Source organism: Globicephala melas, chromosome 2, assembly GCF_963455315.2.
Source record: "Globicephala melas chromosome 2, mGloMel1.2, whole genome shotgun sequence".
NCBI classification, from domain to species: domain Eukaryota; kingdom Metazoa; phylum Chordata; class Mammalia; order Artiodactyla; family Delphinidae; genus Globicephala; species Globicephala melas.
Genome location: NC_083315.2, coordinates 12,494,834 through 12,510,300, shown reverse-complemented (window position 1 = coordinate 12,510,300; position 15,467 = coordinate 12,494,834). Strand labels below are relative to the sequence as shown.

The following is a 15,467-nucleotide window of genomic DNA, read 5'->3' as shown; positions in this document are numbered from 1 at the left end:
TATCAACCTACCTACCAGTAATTTTCAGATGCAGAAAGTTATGCCCTCACCCTTTCCTTTCAAATTTTCTATATTTAAACTTTTCACAAATTCATACTGACCAAACTAAGGAGGCTTAGCTATAATGATGATATTTTTCTAAACCTTTAAAAAAGTGGTTTCAGATACTTTATTTAGAAAAAAACAACTAACTAAAGGATCTGGTCATGACAACAGACTGAGCTCACACCAAAAGCTTATTCTATGCCTCCCAAACCCTAGAAATAAGATAAAATAAATATAATAAACTAGTAAATCTATAACTATTCTAGAAGATAAGAATAGCAGTTGAAGACCAAAAACTATAATGTTCTTCTAAAGTATGGAAAGCAGATAGGTCCAAAATTTTAAAACCACAGCTGGAAATTCAAGAAGAACTGCTATAAAAGGCCATTTATGAATCGATAGATGTATTCCAGTGTATCCGTTAGGGAGGGAGAGAAACAGGACCAGTAGTGGAGATATCTACATCCCTATGTACAAAGAGATTTGTTACAGGGTTACCACTTGCTTAATTGTGGGAGCTAGTTAAGTGGTCTCTATGAAGCTATTGTCTCTGCATTTGATGCTGGAGCTTGAAGTCCACAGGGCAGGCAGTCACGTGGAAAGATTGTGAGCAGAACGGAACCCACAAACGCAAACTGGAACTCCATAAGGACAGACTGAAACCTGTGCTCATTCTTGCTACTCCTGACATTGGTGTCATTGGTGCCATTGTGTCATAGAGCTAAACATGCAAACCTGACTCAGGGGTCAGAGAAGTGGAAGGGTGATCCAGGGGAAGGGAGAACAATTGCAGGCTTAGCTACAATTGCTTTGTGCCTGTAAGATACATCAGCAGATGGGTAACAACATGTGAGCATCCTAACCAGAAACATACAAGAAAGGGAATTCTAGGAAATGTAGTCCAGCCTACTAGCCAAGGTTAGCACATGACAAAGCTGGAATGCAAGAAAAGAAAAAAGAAAAGAAATCAGTGAAACAACTTATTAAAGCTAAATGTGCTAGAGACAGACAAATACTCTATGATTTCACTTATATGTGGAATCTAAAAACCAAAACAAATGAACAAACATAACAAAACAGAAACAGAGTTATAGATACAGAGAACAAACAGGCAGTTGCCAGAGAGGAGTCAGGGTGGGGGGGTGGCAGAATGAGAGAAATAGGTGAGGGAGATTCAGAGATACAAAATTCCAGTTATTGGTATGAAATGTACAGTGTGGGCAATATGGTCAATAATTATGTAATATTTTTGTACAGTGAGGGGTGGTAACTAGACTTATTGTGGTGATCATTTTAAAACATACAGAAATATCCAATCACTATGTTGTGTAACAGGAACTAACACAGTGTTGTAGGTCAATTACACCTCAAAAACAAACAAATAAAGAAGGTCATAGAAAAACGGATCAGATTTGTGGTTACCAGAGGCCTGGAGTGGGGGGGAGAGGAAATTGTATGAAGGTGGTCAAAATGTACAAACTTCCGGTTAAAAGATAAATAAGTATTAGGGTTGTAATGTACAACATCATAAATATAATTAACACTGTTGTATGCTATATATAAAAATTGTTAAGAGAGTAAGTCCTAAGAATTCTCATCACAAGGAAAATATTTTTTTTTCTATTTCTTTAATTCTGTATCTAAATGAGATGATGGATGTTTGCTAAACTTATTATGGTAATCATTTCATGATATATGTAAGTCAAATCATTACACCGTATACCTTAAACTTATATAGTGCTGTATGTCAATTACATCTCAATAAAACTGGAAGAGAAAACAAACAAAAACTAAAATTTAACACTATTTTAGTTTCCTAAAATGTATTAGGAAAAATTGGCTAATGAAGGGAGATACAGAAAAAAAATACTAGGAAAAAAAAAAAAGGAGAAAAATACACTTAAATGTGTTGATTTTTTTTTAAAAAAATGTAAAGCAAAATCAATAAAAATTACAAATAATATTTTAGAAGAACTCAATATATGAAACAGTAGGAGTGAGGCAGGAGGGAGTAGAGGGAAAGGAAAAAACAAAATGTTTCTGAGATTCTGCTGATTAAGTAAAAGATATAGCTATTGGCTAATTCTAACAACAATAAAAAAGTGACTTTAAGAATGCACTTTAAAATTATGGAAGCACAAACAAAAGGGTGAAATAAAGACTTTCTCAGACAATAAAAAGCTTAGGAAATTTTTTTGCTTATAGCAACGCACTTTAAGAAATGCTAAAAACTGTTTTACTGACGGCAAGTGATACTAGATGGAAACTTAAATCTATGCAACTGAATAAAGAGTGCTGGAAAAGGTAAATATGTGGGTAAATATAAAATACTTATTTCTCATTTTAAAATATCATAAAAAGACAATTGACTGCTTAAGGCAAAAATAATAATACTTTATATTTTATAACATATATAGAAGTAACATATATAGAAGTAAATATTTATATTTTTATAACATATATAGAAGTAAAGTTTATAACATATATAGAAGTAAAGTAAAGTAAAGTTTATAACATATATAGAAGTAAAACGCATGATAATAGCACAAAGCAAGGGAGACGGGTAATTAGTGTATATTGTTGTAAGGTTATTATATTGTGCAGTGATGCAATATTATTTGATGGTAGAATGTTATAAGTAAAGATGAATATTGCAAACTCTACAACCACCCCTGTTACCCTCAAAAAACAAACAAATAACAAGCAATTCAAAGAGATATAGCTCTAATGAAAAGCCAGTAGAGAAGATACAGTGGAATACTAAAAAAAAGTCAAAAGAATTAAGGAAAAAACGGGGAGAAAAAAAGAACATATGGGACAAATAAACAGCAAAGAGCAAGATGGCAGACTTAAATCCAGCTATATCAGAAATTAAATTTAATGTAAGTGGCCTAAATACTCCAATTAAAAGACAAAGCCTTAGTGAAATAAGTCAAACAAAGAAAGGCAAATACTATATGATATCACTTATATATAGAATCTGAAAAATAATACAAATGAATGTATATACAAAACAGAAACAGATTCACAGACATGAAAAACAAACTTGTGGTTACCAAAGGGGAGAGGGAAGGGGGAGGGACAAATTAAGAGTATGAGATTAACAGGTACAAACTACTATACATAAACAACGAGGATTTACTGTATAGCACAGGGAATTACACCCATTATCTGTAATAACCTATAATGGAATATAACCTGCAAAAATACCGAATCACTATGCTGTACACCTGAAACTAATACAATATTGTAAATCAACTATACTTCAATAAAAAAAAAAAAGAAAAAACCTGCCAGACAGGATAAAATGACAAAAGCCAACTACATGCATGTTAAAAGAGATGCATATTAAATAGAAAGACACTGAAATGTTGAATGTTAATGGACAGAAAAAGATAAACATAAACCATAACAAAAGTAAACTGACATGGCTACATTAATACTGTCTTCTGGCTTGCATAATTTCAGACAAAAAGTCTTTCTCTTTTTTATATTTGTTCCTCTGTATATAATGTGCCTTTTATTTTTTCCTGTCTGCTTTTAGAATTTGCTCTTAATCATAGGCAATTTAATTATGCTAAGTCTTGAGGCATTTTTCTTTGTTTTTATCTTGATTAGGATTTGTTACTATTCTTAGATCCTTGGATTTATACTTGACCTCAGATTCACAAAAATGGTTTGCCATTTTTCTGCTTTCCCCGTTCTTCTAGGACTCCAATTACACATATGTAAACGTGTCTCATAGATAATAAAGGATCTTTACTTTATTTCCAGTTACTTTTCTCTTTACATTTCATATTAGAGTTTCTATTTGCTATGCCTTCTTCAAGTTCACTGATCTTTTCTTCGGCAGAATCCAATCAGCTGTTAAGTCCACCTGGTAACTTTTTATTTCAGATTTTGTATTTTTCAGCACTAGAAGTTACATTTATATAGTTTCATTTCTCTCCTCATTATGTTATGTATTCCTTTCATTCCTTGGCATATTTTTAATAGCAATTTTACAGTCAATTTCTACTAATATTATCATCATCATTCTGGTTCTGTTTTTATTAACTAATTTTTTCCTGCTGAATATGTCATGTCACATATTCTGCTTTTTTGCACAGCTGGTAATTTTTTTTTTTTTTTGCGGTACGCGGGCCTCTCACTGCTGTGGCCTCTCCCGTTGAGGAGCACAGGCTCCGGATGCGCAGGCTCAGCGGCCATGGCTCACGGGCCCAGCCACTCTGCGGCATGTGGGATCTTCCCAGACCGGGGCACGAACCCGTGTCCCCTGAATCGGCAGGCGGACTCTCAACCACTGTGCCACCAGGGAAGCCCTACTTTTTTTATTGGATGCTGGATGTGAAAATTATGTTGTTGAGTGTCTGAATTTTTAAAAAAATTTTCTTTAAAAAGTGTTGAATTTTGCTATGGCTGGTAGGCAAATTATTTGCAGATCAGTTTGATCCTTTTGATGTTTAGTTATAAGCTTTGTTAGGGTCGGCAGACAGTGGCCTTTACTCTAGGCTATTTTAGCACTATTACTAAGTTGCAACCTTTCTATGGTCTCTGCTGAATACTCCAGCTTTTCAATATGGTTTCTCCATTGTAACTAATTAGAAAATAAAACATCTCTCAGCCCAATGTGAGCTCTGGGAATTTTCTAGTTTATAGCTCATTTGCAAAGCCTTATGGAGTTCTGCACTACACACGTGCAGCTTAGTATTCAGCCGAAACCTCAACAGACCCTTATGCAGATTTGTACATTTTTGGAGCTCTAACTCTGCACAGTTCCCTCTTCCCCAATATTTTGCCTTGTAAATTCCATTCACCTTGGCATTCCCAAACTCCAATCCCTGTCTCTTTAGCTCAGTGAGACCACTGTCATCTGCCTGCTGCTCCCTTACTGTACTACAATATGGAAAGTACCTCTGGGCAGAAACCAATGGTGATCATCAGTTTCACTTTGTTTCATTTTTTCAAGTGTTACAGTCCTGACTGGTTTCCAATTTCTAAACACTGTTGTTTCAGATATTTTGTCCAATTTTCTAGTTGTTTATGGCTAGTCCAGTACCAGGTATTCTGTCATGGCTGAAAGAAGAAAACCTCTACACTTTCTCTTGTTTGTATCATTGAACCAATGAATCACATGAAAAATTACCTACCTCTGTACTTTTTAGATACATGACCCAATAAATTGCCTTTTTATTTTAAGACACTATGAGTTGGATTTTTCTGTTGCCTACAACCAAAATTTGTATCCTAAGTGATATACTATATAAAGACTTGGATTCATAGCTAAAAAGTGAAATATTTATTTAGTATTTTATTATTTCGCCTACATTTTTTCCCAGATTGATCTTTAGCAATGCAAGCATTGTTCTAATTCAGTTCAGTTGCCTTCTGTCAACTACAAATTGGCACTTGACATTGGCATTTGTCATCTACCTCTACAAGGATTAAACCATGTCCTGCTGCAGCTGCTGACTTTCAACACCCGCTGAAAGGAGTTCATTGTGGAGAGCAGAGATGAGGCACTCTGTGCTCTGGGAAAAACGAGCAGAACAGGTCTTCAGATAGTTAGATAATTTCAGGAGCTGATTTTATGAGCCCAATTCTTGTATCTCCTCTTATCTAGAAAAGTACTAAAATCCTTCATGGTGACATCTGTTCCTCATGACTAACAGTAACCTTCACAAGACTAGCAGAAACCTTCTGCAAAAAATATGTGCTTGATTTCATGTACTCTCCCTTCACCAAATTCACATATATACTGACCTTCCCCCCTACCTCTGTGGAGCAGTTTCTCAGAGCTAACTGAAATGCTGTCTCCCGGTCTATAGTCTTCATTTTGCCCCAGATAAAACTTAACTCACAACTCTCATGTTGTGCTTTTTTATTTTTAAGTCCACACTTCTATACATTTACTGAAATGTGTCTACATACATTGAGCTAAATATAATTTGATGATATGCTAGATACCAAGAGTGTAAAGATAAAGTTACTGCTCTCAAGAAGCTGATAGTCTACTAAGGGAAGTTTACATATAAGCAAATAAGGACAATACAGGTTATTGTGGATTGAATTGTATCTCCTAAAATATGCAGAAGTCCTAACCTCTGATATCTGTGAATGTGAATTTAAGAATTTGGATAAAGGGTCTTTGCAGAGGCAATCAAATTAAGATGAGGTCATACTGAATTAGAGTAAGCCCTAATCCAAAGACTGCTTATCCTTATAAAAAGGAGGACATTTGGACACAGACACAGAGAGGAAAGCACCATGTGAAGACAGAAAGGCAGAGACACAAGGGAAGAAGGCCACATGACACAGAGAGGAAAGCACCATGTGAAGACAGAAAGGCAGAGACACAAGGGAAGAAGGCCACATGAAGACAGAGGCGGAGACTGGAGTGACTCATCTGCAAGCCAAGGAATGCTAAGGATTGCCAGCAACCACCAGAAGCTAGGAATAGACAAAGAAAGGACTGTCTTACAGAGCATTCAGGAAGAGCACGTCCCTGCCTACATCTTGATTTTGGACTTTCAGCTTCCAGAACTGTGAAAGAATAAATCTGTCTTGTTTTAAGCCACCCAGTTTGTGGTACTTTGTTATGGAAGCTCAAGGAGACTAATACAGTTTTATACACACAATGGTGGAAGCACATGGCAAAAATGTAGCACAGAGGAAGGAATAAAGCTTCTCCAGGACTCATAAGTGCTATGATGCATCTACTAAGTAGTGAGTAGAAGGACCAATTACTAGGCACCAATCCAAGTACTTTCCATCAGTCAGGAGAAGCCAGAAGGGAAGGGGAGGCAGAAAAATATTTCAAGAAATAATGGCTAAAATTTTTCCAAAATTGAGGAAAACCTTAAACCCACATATTCAAGATCATCAAATCTCAGGGGCTAAAAGCAAAAAGATTTCTCATGCACACAAAACTCACCGTGTTTCTGGGAGACCATTCCAGGTACTTGTCATGAAGGTGATGGCTCTGCAGGATCTGCCTCAGCTTTCCAGCCAACAACATCACACCATCCTCAGGATGGCCCCTAGTTGGTGATAAGCACGGCAATATATCAGGGCCTAGTCATTTCCTCCAAATGCAGAACTCCTCGGAAGGGCAATCTTTGCTCCAGAGTTCTGTCTTCCGGTGGCAGAGACTCTGTTCTGTCTGCCCTGTGGTCTGACAGCTCCTCCTGCCCCATCCCACTCCCTCCCCCTTTCCTTTGTAACTTCTACTTCACAATAAAACATTTACACTTCTGACTTCATTACCACAACTGCTTCCTGGAGAATCCAACCCGTGATCCTCCTCTTAACTCTCCACCCCACCATCAAGGGAGGAATTTGGAAATCAAAGTAAGACAAATCAAGAAAGGTAATTTTTCTGGTTTGACTCACAAAGAGATACTTCCTGCTAAACTGAGAGCACATTCTAATGAAAACAGACCCAGGTAGAAGGCAAAAAGTTTTTAGCACAATAAGAGGTATTACTGTGTAAGATACATGGCCTAAGTCATAGGAGGAATAGGCAGTCTGTGGTCTCAGAATACTAATTCCTGATAGAGTCAGCAGAAGCCAGCTGCAATCTCACTGGGAAGAGAGGCCAAACTGTTTCTCCCAGAATCCAGGAGCCAGAGCCCCTTTTCCATTCTTTCAGAGCCAGGCCACAGCTGGGCAGAGGAAAACCCATCCACACCCAAGCAAGGTCTAGGTTGGCAGATTTCTGTAAGCCCCGCAAAAGCGGCTGGAGATGACACTCCTTATCTAGCAGGATTACCAACCTTCCCCCCAAACAGGTGATGTAAAGGGATCGTAGGCAGTAAAATCCCGACCAGCAGTGTAGTGGTACTGTGCTGCTCAAGGATGCTTACAGGAACATTCAGTGATGACATTTTTATTTTAAACTTTTACACAGGCTGCATTTACCTCCATCCCAGTTTAGTGTGGTTTAATCTGGGAAGCGAGGCATGGCAATGTTAGGAAGGGGCGGTTTCCGTTCCTGATCACCTGGTAGGTCACTGTCTGAGACAACCTTGGTTTCTCTTAATGATCCCTCCCTCCTGAGGGTCGCAAGGGACACCCCGGTGGAATGAGAAAGTATTCCCATCATACTGCTGATATGATGATCGGTCTGGGTGTAGAATTTCCTGGGTGCAAACTGATCTATTTTAATTTTATGAACCTCCGTAGTTGTCTTTTTTTATAAAGTGGTTTTCCAAAATGTACAGGATAAAACTCAAAATGCTTTGCATAAACCCCTTGGGCATAAGGTCCCTTCCTATATCCCAGCATCGTCTCCTGTCCCTTCTCATGGGCTGTCAGCTCATGTCATGATAACTTTCTTGCAGTCGGCAAAAGATATTTTGTTCATATTATTTCCTCTCTCTGAAATGATATCTACCCCACTGTCTAGCTGGCTAAAATGTAACCAATTCTAGAAATTCAGCTCCTTGGAGCCTGCCTGCACCTTCTTCCTTCTCTCCTGGACCTGGTGGTGTCCTGTCCTATTGCTTTTCTCTGATCCTTTTTATATCTAATCACTGAGACTGAGAACTATGAGTTATTGATGGAGTTTATATAAAAGACTAAGATTTTGTGGCCACTAATGAACTCTTCTTGTAAATACGGTACACCTATTTCTAAACCTGTTCATATCATTCAGATGAATTGAAGTAGAAAAATCTGTGAAACAACAATAGTTTTAAAATATAGTAACTTACTAAAATAAATCACTAATATAAATATCCCAATTGCTGTATTCTTTAGTACATATTCCTGAAAAAGGGGGCCTTATAGTTAGTTCATGAAATATATGATGGGCCAAAATCTCAACAGAGGAGTGAGGTAGAAATTTAAGTAATCAAATAGTTTTTAAATAGATTCTTCTTAGCAATCTCAAAATTTTGCTTCTGAAACTATTAGTCTAATTAAGAACTAACATTCTAGGGAATTCCCTGGCAGTCCAGTGGTTAGGACTTGGCACTTTCACTGCCATGGCCCGGGTTCAATCCCTGGTCAGGGAACTAAGATCCCACAAGCCTCAAGGTGTGGCCAAAAAACAAACAAAAAAAAGAACAAAAAAATCTAACATTCTAGTGCTAGTTCCACAGATGGAGTATGGGTAAAACACCAATAAGTTTCCCATCTCCTGAGACACAGCGGGGAAAAACAAGAATGGTCTTTGATAAGGTAGGGCGTTCATTCAGCATTAGAGTTTCTTACCATTTCTGATGGTAAGAGGGTAAGTGTCCACTGTCACTTGAGAGGGGGGATAGATTTGTTTCTGAAATGCCTAAGTTTCTAAGCAGCTAGATTCTTCTCCACTGGTTAGAGCAGGAGAACACTGGCATTGGCAGTCTCAACAGTAGTGGAATGGGCTGGCTGTGCATCCTGTCACCTCAGATTGTTCCTATAGGTAGGGACCATGAACTCTGGATACACCCAAGGTTCTGTCAAGCCTAACAGGTCATCCTGGATGTGGGCTACCCAGACACATTACCTGTTATTCTTTTCTTTCTTTTTGCTTTAATTTTCCACTTAAAAATTATCATTAAATGGGTAATATAATCACGTTACACAAAAGGTATCAAATGCTATACCATGAAGAATAAGTCTCCCCACCCTTGTTTTCTAGCCAGCCAGTTCTCCCCTCAGATTCGAAAACTGTTATCCCCTGCTTGTGCGTATTCTAGAGTCTTTTCTCCACAAATGGTAGCATAATATTCACACTAGAATGCACCCTGCTTTTTTACTTAATATCTTTTTGAGATTATTTCCAAACAATACATATATTTCATTCTCTTTTTTTAACAACTGCATATTATTCCATCAGTAAATGAATTTCATTCCCTAGCAATTGCAAATGCTAGAATGAATATTCTCTCTTTCAGTTTTTATGAGGTATAATTGACAAATAAAATTGTAATATAACATTAAAAGTGTACAGTGTGATGATTTGATGTATGTATATATTACAAAAGGATTCCCACTGAGTTAACTAACATATCCATCACTTCTCATATTTACCTTTTTTTTTTCTTTTGGTGAGAATGCTCAAGTTCTACTCTCTTAGCAGATTTCAATTGTACAATACAGTGTTATCAACTATAGTTGCCATGTTATACATTAGATCCTCAGACTTATTCATCTTATAGCTGAAAGTCTGTACCTTTTTATCAACCTATCCCTATTTCCCCCACCTCCCAGCCCCTGGCAACCACTTTTCTACTGTCTATGAGTTTGACTTTTCAAAAATTATTCCACATATAAGTGACCATACAGTGTTCGTCTTTCTCTGTGTAGCTTATTTCATTTAGCATAATGCCCTCCAGATTCATTCATGATGTGGTAAATGGAAGGATTTCCTTCTTTTTTTTTTTTTTTTTTGGCCATGCCACGGGGCTTGTGGGAATCTTAGTTCCCCGACCAGGGACTGAACCTGGGCCCCAGCAGTGAAAGTGCTGACTCTTAACCACTGGACGGCCAGGGAATTCCCTCCTTCATTTTTTAAGGTTGAATAGTTTTCCATTGTATAGATACCAAATCTTCTTTACCCATTTATCCATCGATGGATGCTTAGGTTGTTTCCATATATTGGCTATTGTGAATAATGCTGCAATGAACATGGGAGTGCAGATAGCTATTTAAGATAATGATTTCATTTCCTTTGCATATATACCCAGGAGTGGGATAGCTAGATTATACGTTAGTTCTATTTTAAATTTCTTGAGGAACCTCCATACTGTTTTCCACAGTAGCTGTACTGGTTTACATTCCCATCAAGTGTCCAAAGGCTCACCTCACCGGCATTTGTTAGCTCTTACTTTACTGAAAATAGACATCCAAACAGGTGTGAGGTGATATCTCATTGTGGTTTAGATTTGCATTTCCTTGATTTTTAACGATTTTGAGCACCTTTTCATGTACATACTAACCATTTGTATGTCTTCTTTGGAAAAATGTCTATTCAGGTATTTTGCTCATTTTTAAATTGAGGGGTTTTTTTTGCTATTGAGTTGTATGAACTCCTTAAATATTTTGAATATTAACCCCTTAATGGATATGTGGTTTAAAAATATTTTCTCCCATTCCATAGGTTGTCTTTTCATTTGTTGATGGTTTCCTTTGTTGTACAGAAGCTTTCTGGTTTGATATAGTCTCACTTATTTATTTGTGCTTTCGTTGCCTTTGCTTTTGTTGTCAAATCCAAAGAATTATTGCCAAGACCAACGTCAAGGAGCTTATCACCTAGGTTTTCTTCTGGGAGTTTCAGGTCATACATTCAAGTCTTTAGTCCATTTTGACTCAATTTTTGTGTATGGTGTATGGTATATCCAGTTTTCCTAACACCATTTATTGAAGAGACTATTCTTTCCTCATTGTATATTTTGCCACTTTTGTCAGAAATTAATTGACCATATATGCATATGTTTATTTATGGACTCTCCATTCTTTCATTGATCTATTTCTCTGTTTTTATGCCAATACCATACTGGTTTGATTACTCTAACTTTGTAATATAGCTTGCAATCAGGAAGTGTGATACCTTTAGCTTTGTTCTTTTTTCTCAAGGTTGCTTTGGCTATTTGGGGCCTTTTGTGGTTCCATAAGAATTTCAGAATTATTTTTTCTATTTATGTAGAAAACACCATTGGAATTTTTTTTTTTTTTTTTTTTTTGTGGTAGGCGGGACTCTCACTGTTGTGGCCTCTCCCGTTGCAGAGCACAGGCTCTGGACGCGCAGGCTCAGCGCCCATAGCTCACGGGCCCAGCCGCTCTGCGGCATGTGAGATCTTCCCGGACCGGGGCATGAACCCGTGTCCCCTGCATCGGCAGGCGGACTCTCAACCACTGTGCCACCAGGGAAGCCCAACCATTGGAATTTTGATTGGGTTTGCACTGAATCTGTAGATCGCTTTGAGCAGTGTGGACACTTTAACAATACTAATTTTTCCAATTCATGAAATGTCTTTCTATTTATTTGTGTCTTCTTCAATTTTTTTCATTTGTGGTTTATAGTTTTCAGTGTACAGAGCTTTCACCTCCTTGGTTAAATTTATTCCTAAGTATTTAATTCTTTTTGATGCTATAGTAAATGGAATTTTTCTTAATTTCTCTTTCTAATTGTTCATTGTCAGTGTATAGAAACACAACTGATTTTTGTATATTGATTTTGTATCCTGCAACTTTACTGATTTGTTCTAACAGTTTTTTTAGTGGAATCTTTAGAGTTTTCTACATAATATCACATCATCTGCAAATAGAGACAGTTTTACTTTTTCCTTTCTGATTTGGATACATTTTATTTCTTTTTCCTTCTTTTTCTTTTCTTTCTTTTTTTAAAAATTCCTAATTGCTCTGTCTACTAATGTACAACAGTGCTCTATAAAGTAGCTTTGGCCATCAAATAGTTTTCTCAATAGTCATAATACTAGCAAATCCACATTCATAATTAAATATATACCTAAATATTTGCATCAGTTACATACTTTCCCCAAACACTAGAAGCTTTACTTGAGTCACAGGGCAAGATTGTCATCTAGTGTTTTTAAGGCCTTAGAAATATATGGCAGCTGATTATTTTAGCAGATATGCATCATTTCCTTAACTTTGGCCCTTAATATGAGTTTTATCGTGATTGAAGCCAACTGGAGAACCATCCTATAACTTTCAAATCATAAACTGCAGTACTCAGAACTAGTGGATAATAGAACTTCCCGTCTGAGTTGCTACTGTCCACTCTGATGAATCAACTGAAAAAATTCTGTAGTTAGACAATAGAAATTGCAAATATTTCTAATCACCAAAACTATAATATTCTTTAAAAAAATTCTTTTGAATAAATATGTAGCATACTAACTTTCTATTTGAATTAGTTTTCAGGTGCTGTAATTAGTGTTGCCAAGCTTAGAATGATAGTTTTTGACTTGGATTATGTTCATTAAGATGCTCAAAAATGTGACGAACATAATCCAAAACTGCAAGGTTCACGTGAAATATAATGTGTACGGTGAACATTAATAGGTTCAAAGAAAAAAGTCACTAGTGTTTAATTACTGTTAGAATTTAATGCTAAATAGTAAGAACAGTAGAGTAACATTGGTTTATGCTTACTTTCTCCAATAGTATCCTGTGACTGCAATGAAAACAAACTGCTTAGTAAGTGGAATATACATAGAACTACATTTTCTGTAGAGGTAGGAATGTGTTTATAAGAGATAGAGACTAAATTTGAAGTGAAGAACTCATCTTATTTTGAATAGAGGAAAAACAAAATCTCTCTATTTTGGCATTGTTTTCTTTTTGGACTTTACTTGAATATATTAAGTCTAATTTAATATGAAAAATTAAATTAGATTAAGGTGATAGAGAAAATTATTTGTATTTAAGAGTTTGTTTTGTCATTTAGTTTTTGTGTGAACTTGGTCTGTCTTCCATTAAATAAACATTTCAGAATATTTTATCTCTCTTTAATTTTTTGATTCTTACAAAGGGGTCATATTTAAAATAAGCCCTACAACCTGAAATAACTGTTCAGAGAATTATAATTATTTTTAACATCGTTATTGGAATATAATTGCTTTACAATGCTGTGTTAGTTTCTGCTGTATCACAAAGTGAATCAGCTATATGAATACATATATCCCCATATCCTCTCCCTCTTGCATCTCCCTCCCACCCTCCCTATCCCACCCCTCTAGGTGGTCACAAGGCACCGAGCTGATCTCCCTATGCTATGCGGCTGTTTCCCACTAGCTATCTATTTTACATTTGGTAGTGTATATATGTCAATGCCAGTCTCTCACTTCGTCCCAGCATAGCCTTCCCTCTCCCCGTGTCCTCAAGTCCATTCTCTGTCTGCGTCTTTATTCCTGTCCTGCCCCTATGTTCTCCAGAACCTCTTTTTTTTTTTTTAGATTCCATATATATGTGTTAGCATACAGTATTTGTTTTTCTCTTTGACTTACTTCACTCTGTATGACTGACTCTAGGTCCATCCACCTAAATACAAATAACTCAATTTCATTTCTTTTTGTGGCTGAGTAATGTTTCATTGTATATATGTGCCACGTCTTCTTTATCCATTCATCTGTCGATGGACACTTAGGTTGTTTCCATGTTCTGGCTATTGTAAATACAGCTGCAATGAACACTGTGGTACACGACTTTTTTTTTTTTTTTTTTTTTGCGGTATGCGGGCCTCTCACTGTGTGGCCTCTCCCGTTGCGGAGCACAGGCTCCGGACGCGCAGGCTCAGCGGCCATGGCTCACGGGCCCAGCCGCTCCGCGGCATGTGGGACCTTCCCAGACCAGGACACGAACCTGTGTCCCCTGCATCGGCAGGCGGACTCTCAACCACTGCGCCACCAGGGAAGCCCCCCATGACTCTTTTTGAATTATGGTTTTCTCAGGGTATATGCCCAGTAGTGGGATTGCTGGGTCGTATGGTAGTTGTATTTTTAGTTTTTTAAGGAACCTCCATACTGTTCTCCATAGTGGCTGTATCAATTTACGTTCCCACCAACAGTGCAAGAGGGTTCCCTTTTCTCCACACCCTCTCCAGCATTTATTGTTTGTAGATTTTTTGCTCCATTTATTTTTTAAACTTGTTTTACTTGGCATTTCTTAAAATAAGTGATGGAAAATATAACAACTTTGAAATGAAAGTCTGATGATTCTGCCCAAAATTAAACACAAAACGCCAATAGTTTGTGGAAATTAAGCTTACTATACCTGAAATGATGCTGCTTTGGAACCAGATCCATGTAGGGTGGCCCACCCCTGCAAATAAGGAGGGCCTTCCAAATTCAGGCTCAAGAACCCTCCTTGGGTCAAGGTTATAGTCACCAACTGTCATTGGAAAAGCATGAGCTCAGACCTCCTTTTCTAGCAGTAATCATGTATCAGTCATGATCCAGCTAAAATCTCTGGCCCAATTTGGTTAAGAAAGCCAAGGAGGGATCAGACCCAGCAGCCTGGCCTCAATAGTACCACGTGCTATTGTATTACCTTACAACTCACCATAACAGGCCAAGAGGAGAGCTCAGAGAACCCTCTCCTACTAATGCACTTGTTTTCTTGGGAAGTCCCCAAACCACATTATATTCAATATAGTTTATTCTTGTAAGTCCGATATGGGTTGTATTTTAGATCAACCCACTTATTCTCAGTTCAAGGGATCCTTCCTTAAACAGACACAATTGTTCAATTTCTTTTTAAAAACAAGCTAAATGCCAGAAGCCAACTCGGGGAATGTCTTCATGTGCAGGCGTTACTCTGACAGCAGTTCCTACTGTGTATCCACAAGCATAGGTTACACATTCTGTGTAGAGGGCTGGTCAGTGGTGGGGAAGTCATTCTGGAGCATCCTTCACAAAATGAGATGTTATCTCAAGTGGATAAGTTGTCTCAGACTTTCTGTAAGTGGG

General features: G+C 37.3%; 1 protein-coding gene across 1 annotated transcript in view; it reads right to left on the bottom strand.

Annotated features, from left to right (window-relative positions):
• Positions 1-15,467, bottom strand: part of PIP4K2A (phosphatidylinositol-5-phosphate 4-kinase type 2 alpha) — a 335,262-nt gene that overhangs the window by 313,961 nt on the left and 5,834 nt on the right. Inside the window, exon 2 of the mRNA XM_060292946.1 lies at positions 6,980-7,085. The gene's annotated coding sequence lies outside the window, so the exon portion shown is untranslated. The remainder of the gene's footprint in view (positions 1-6,979; positions 7,086-15,467) is intronic.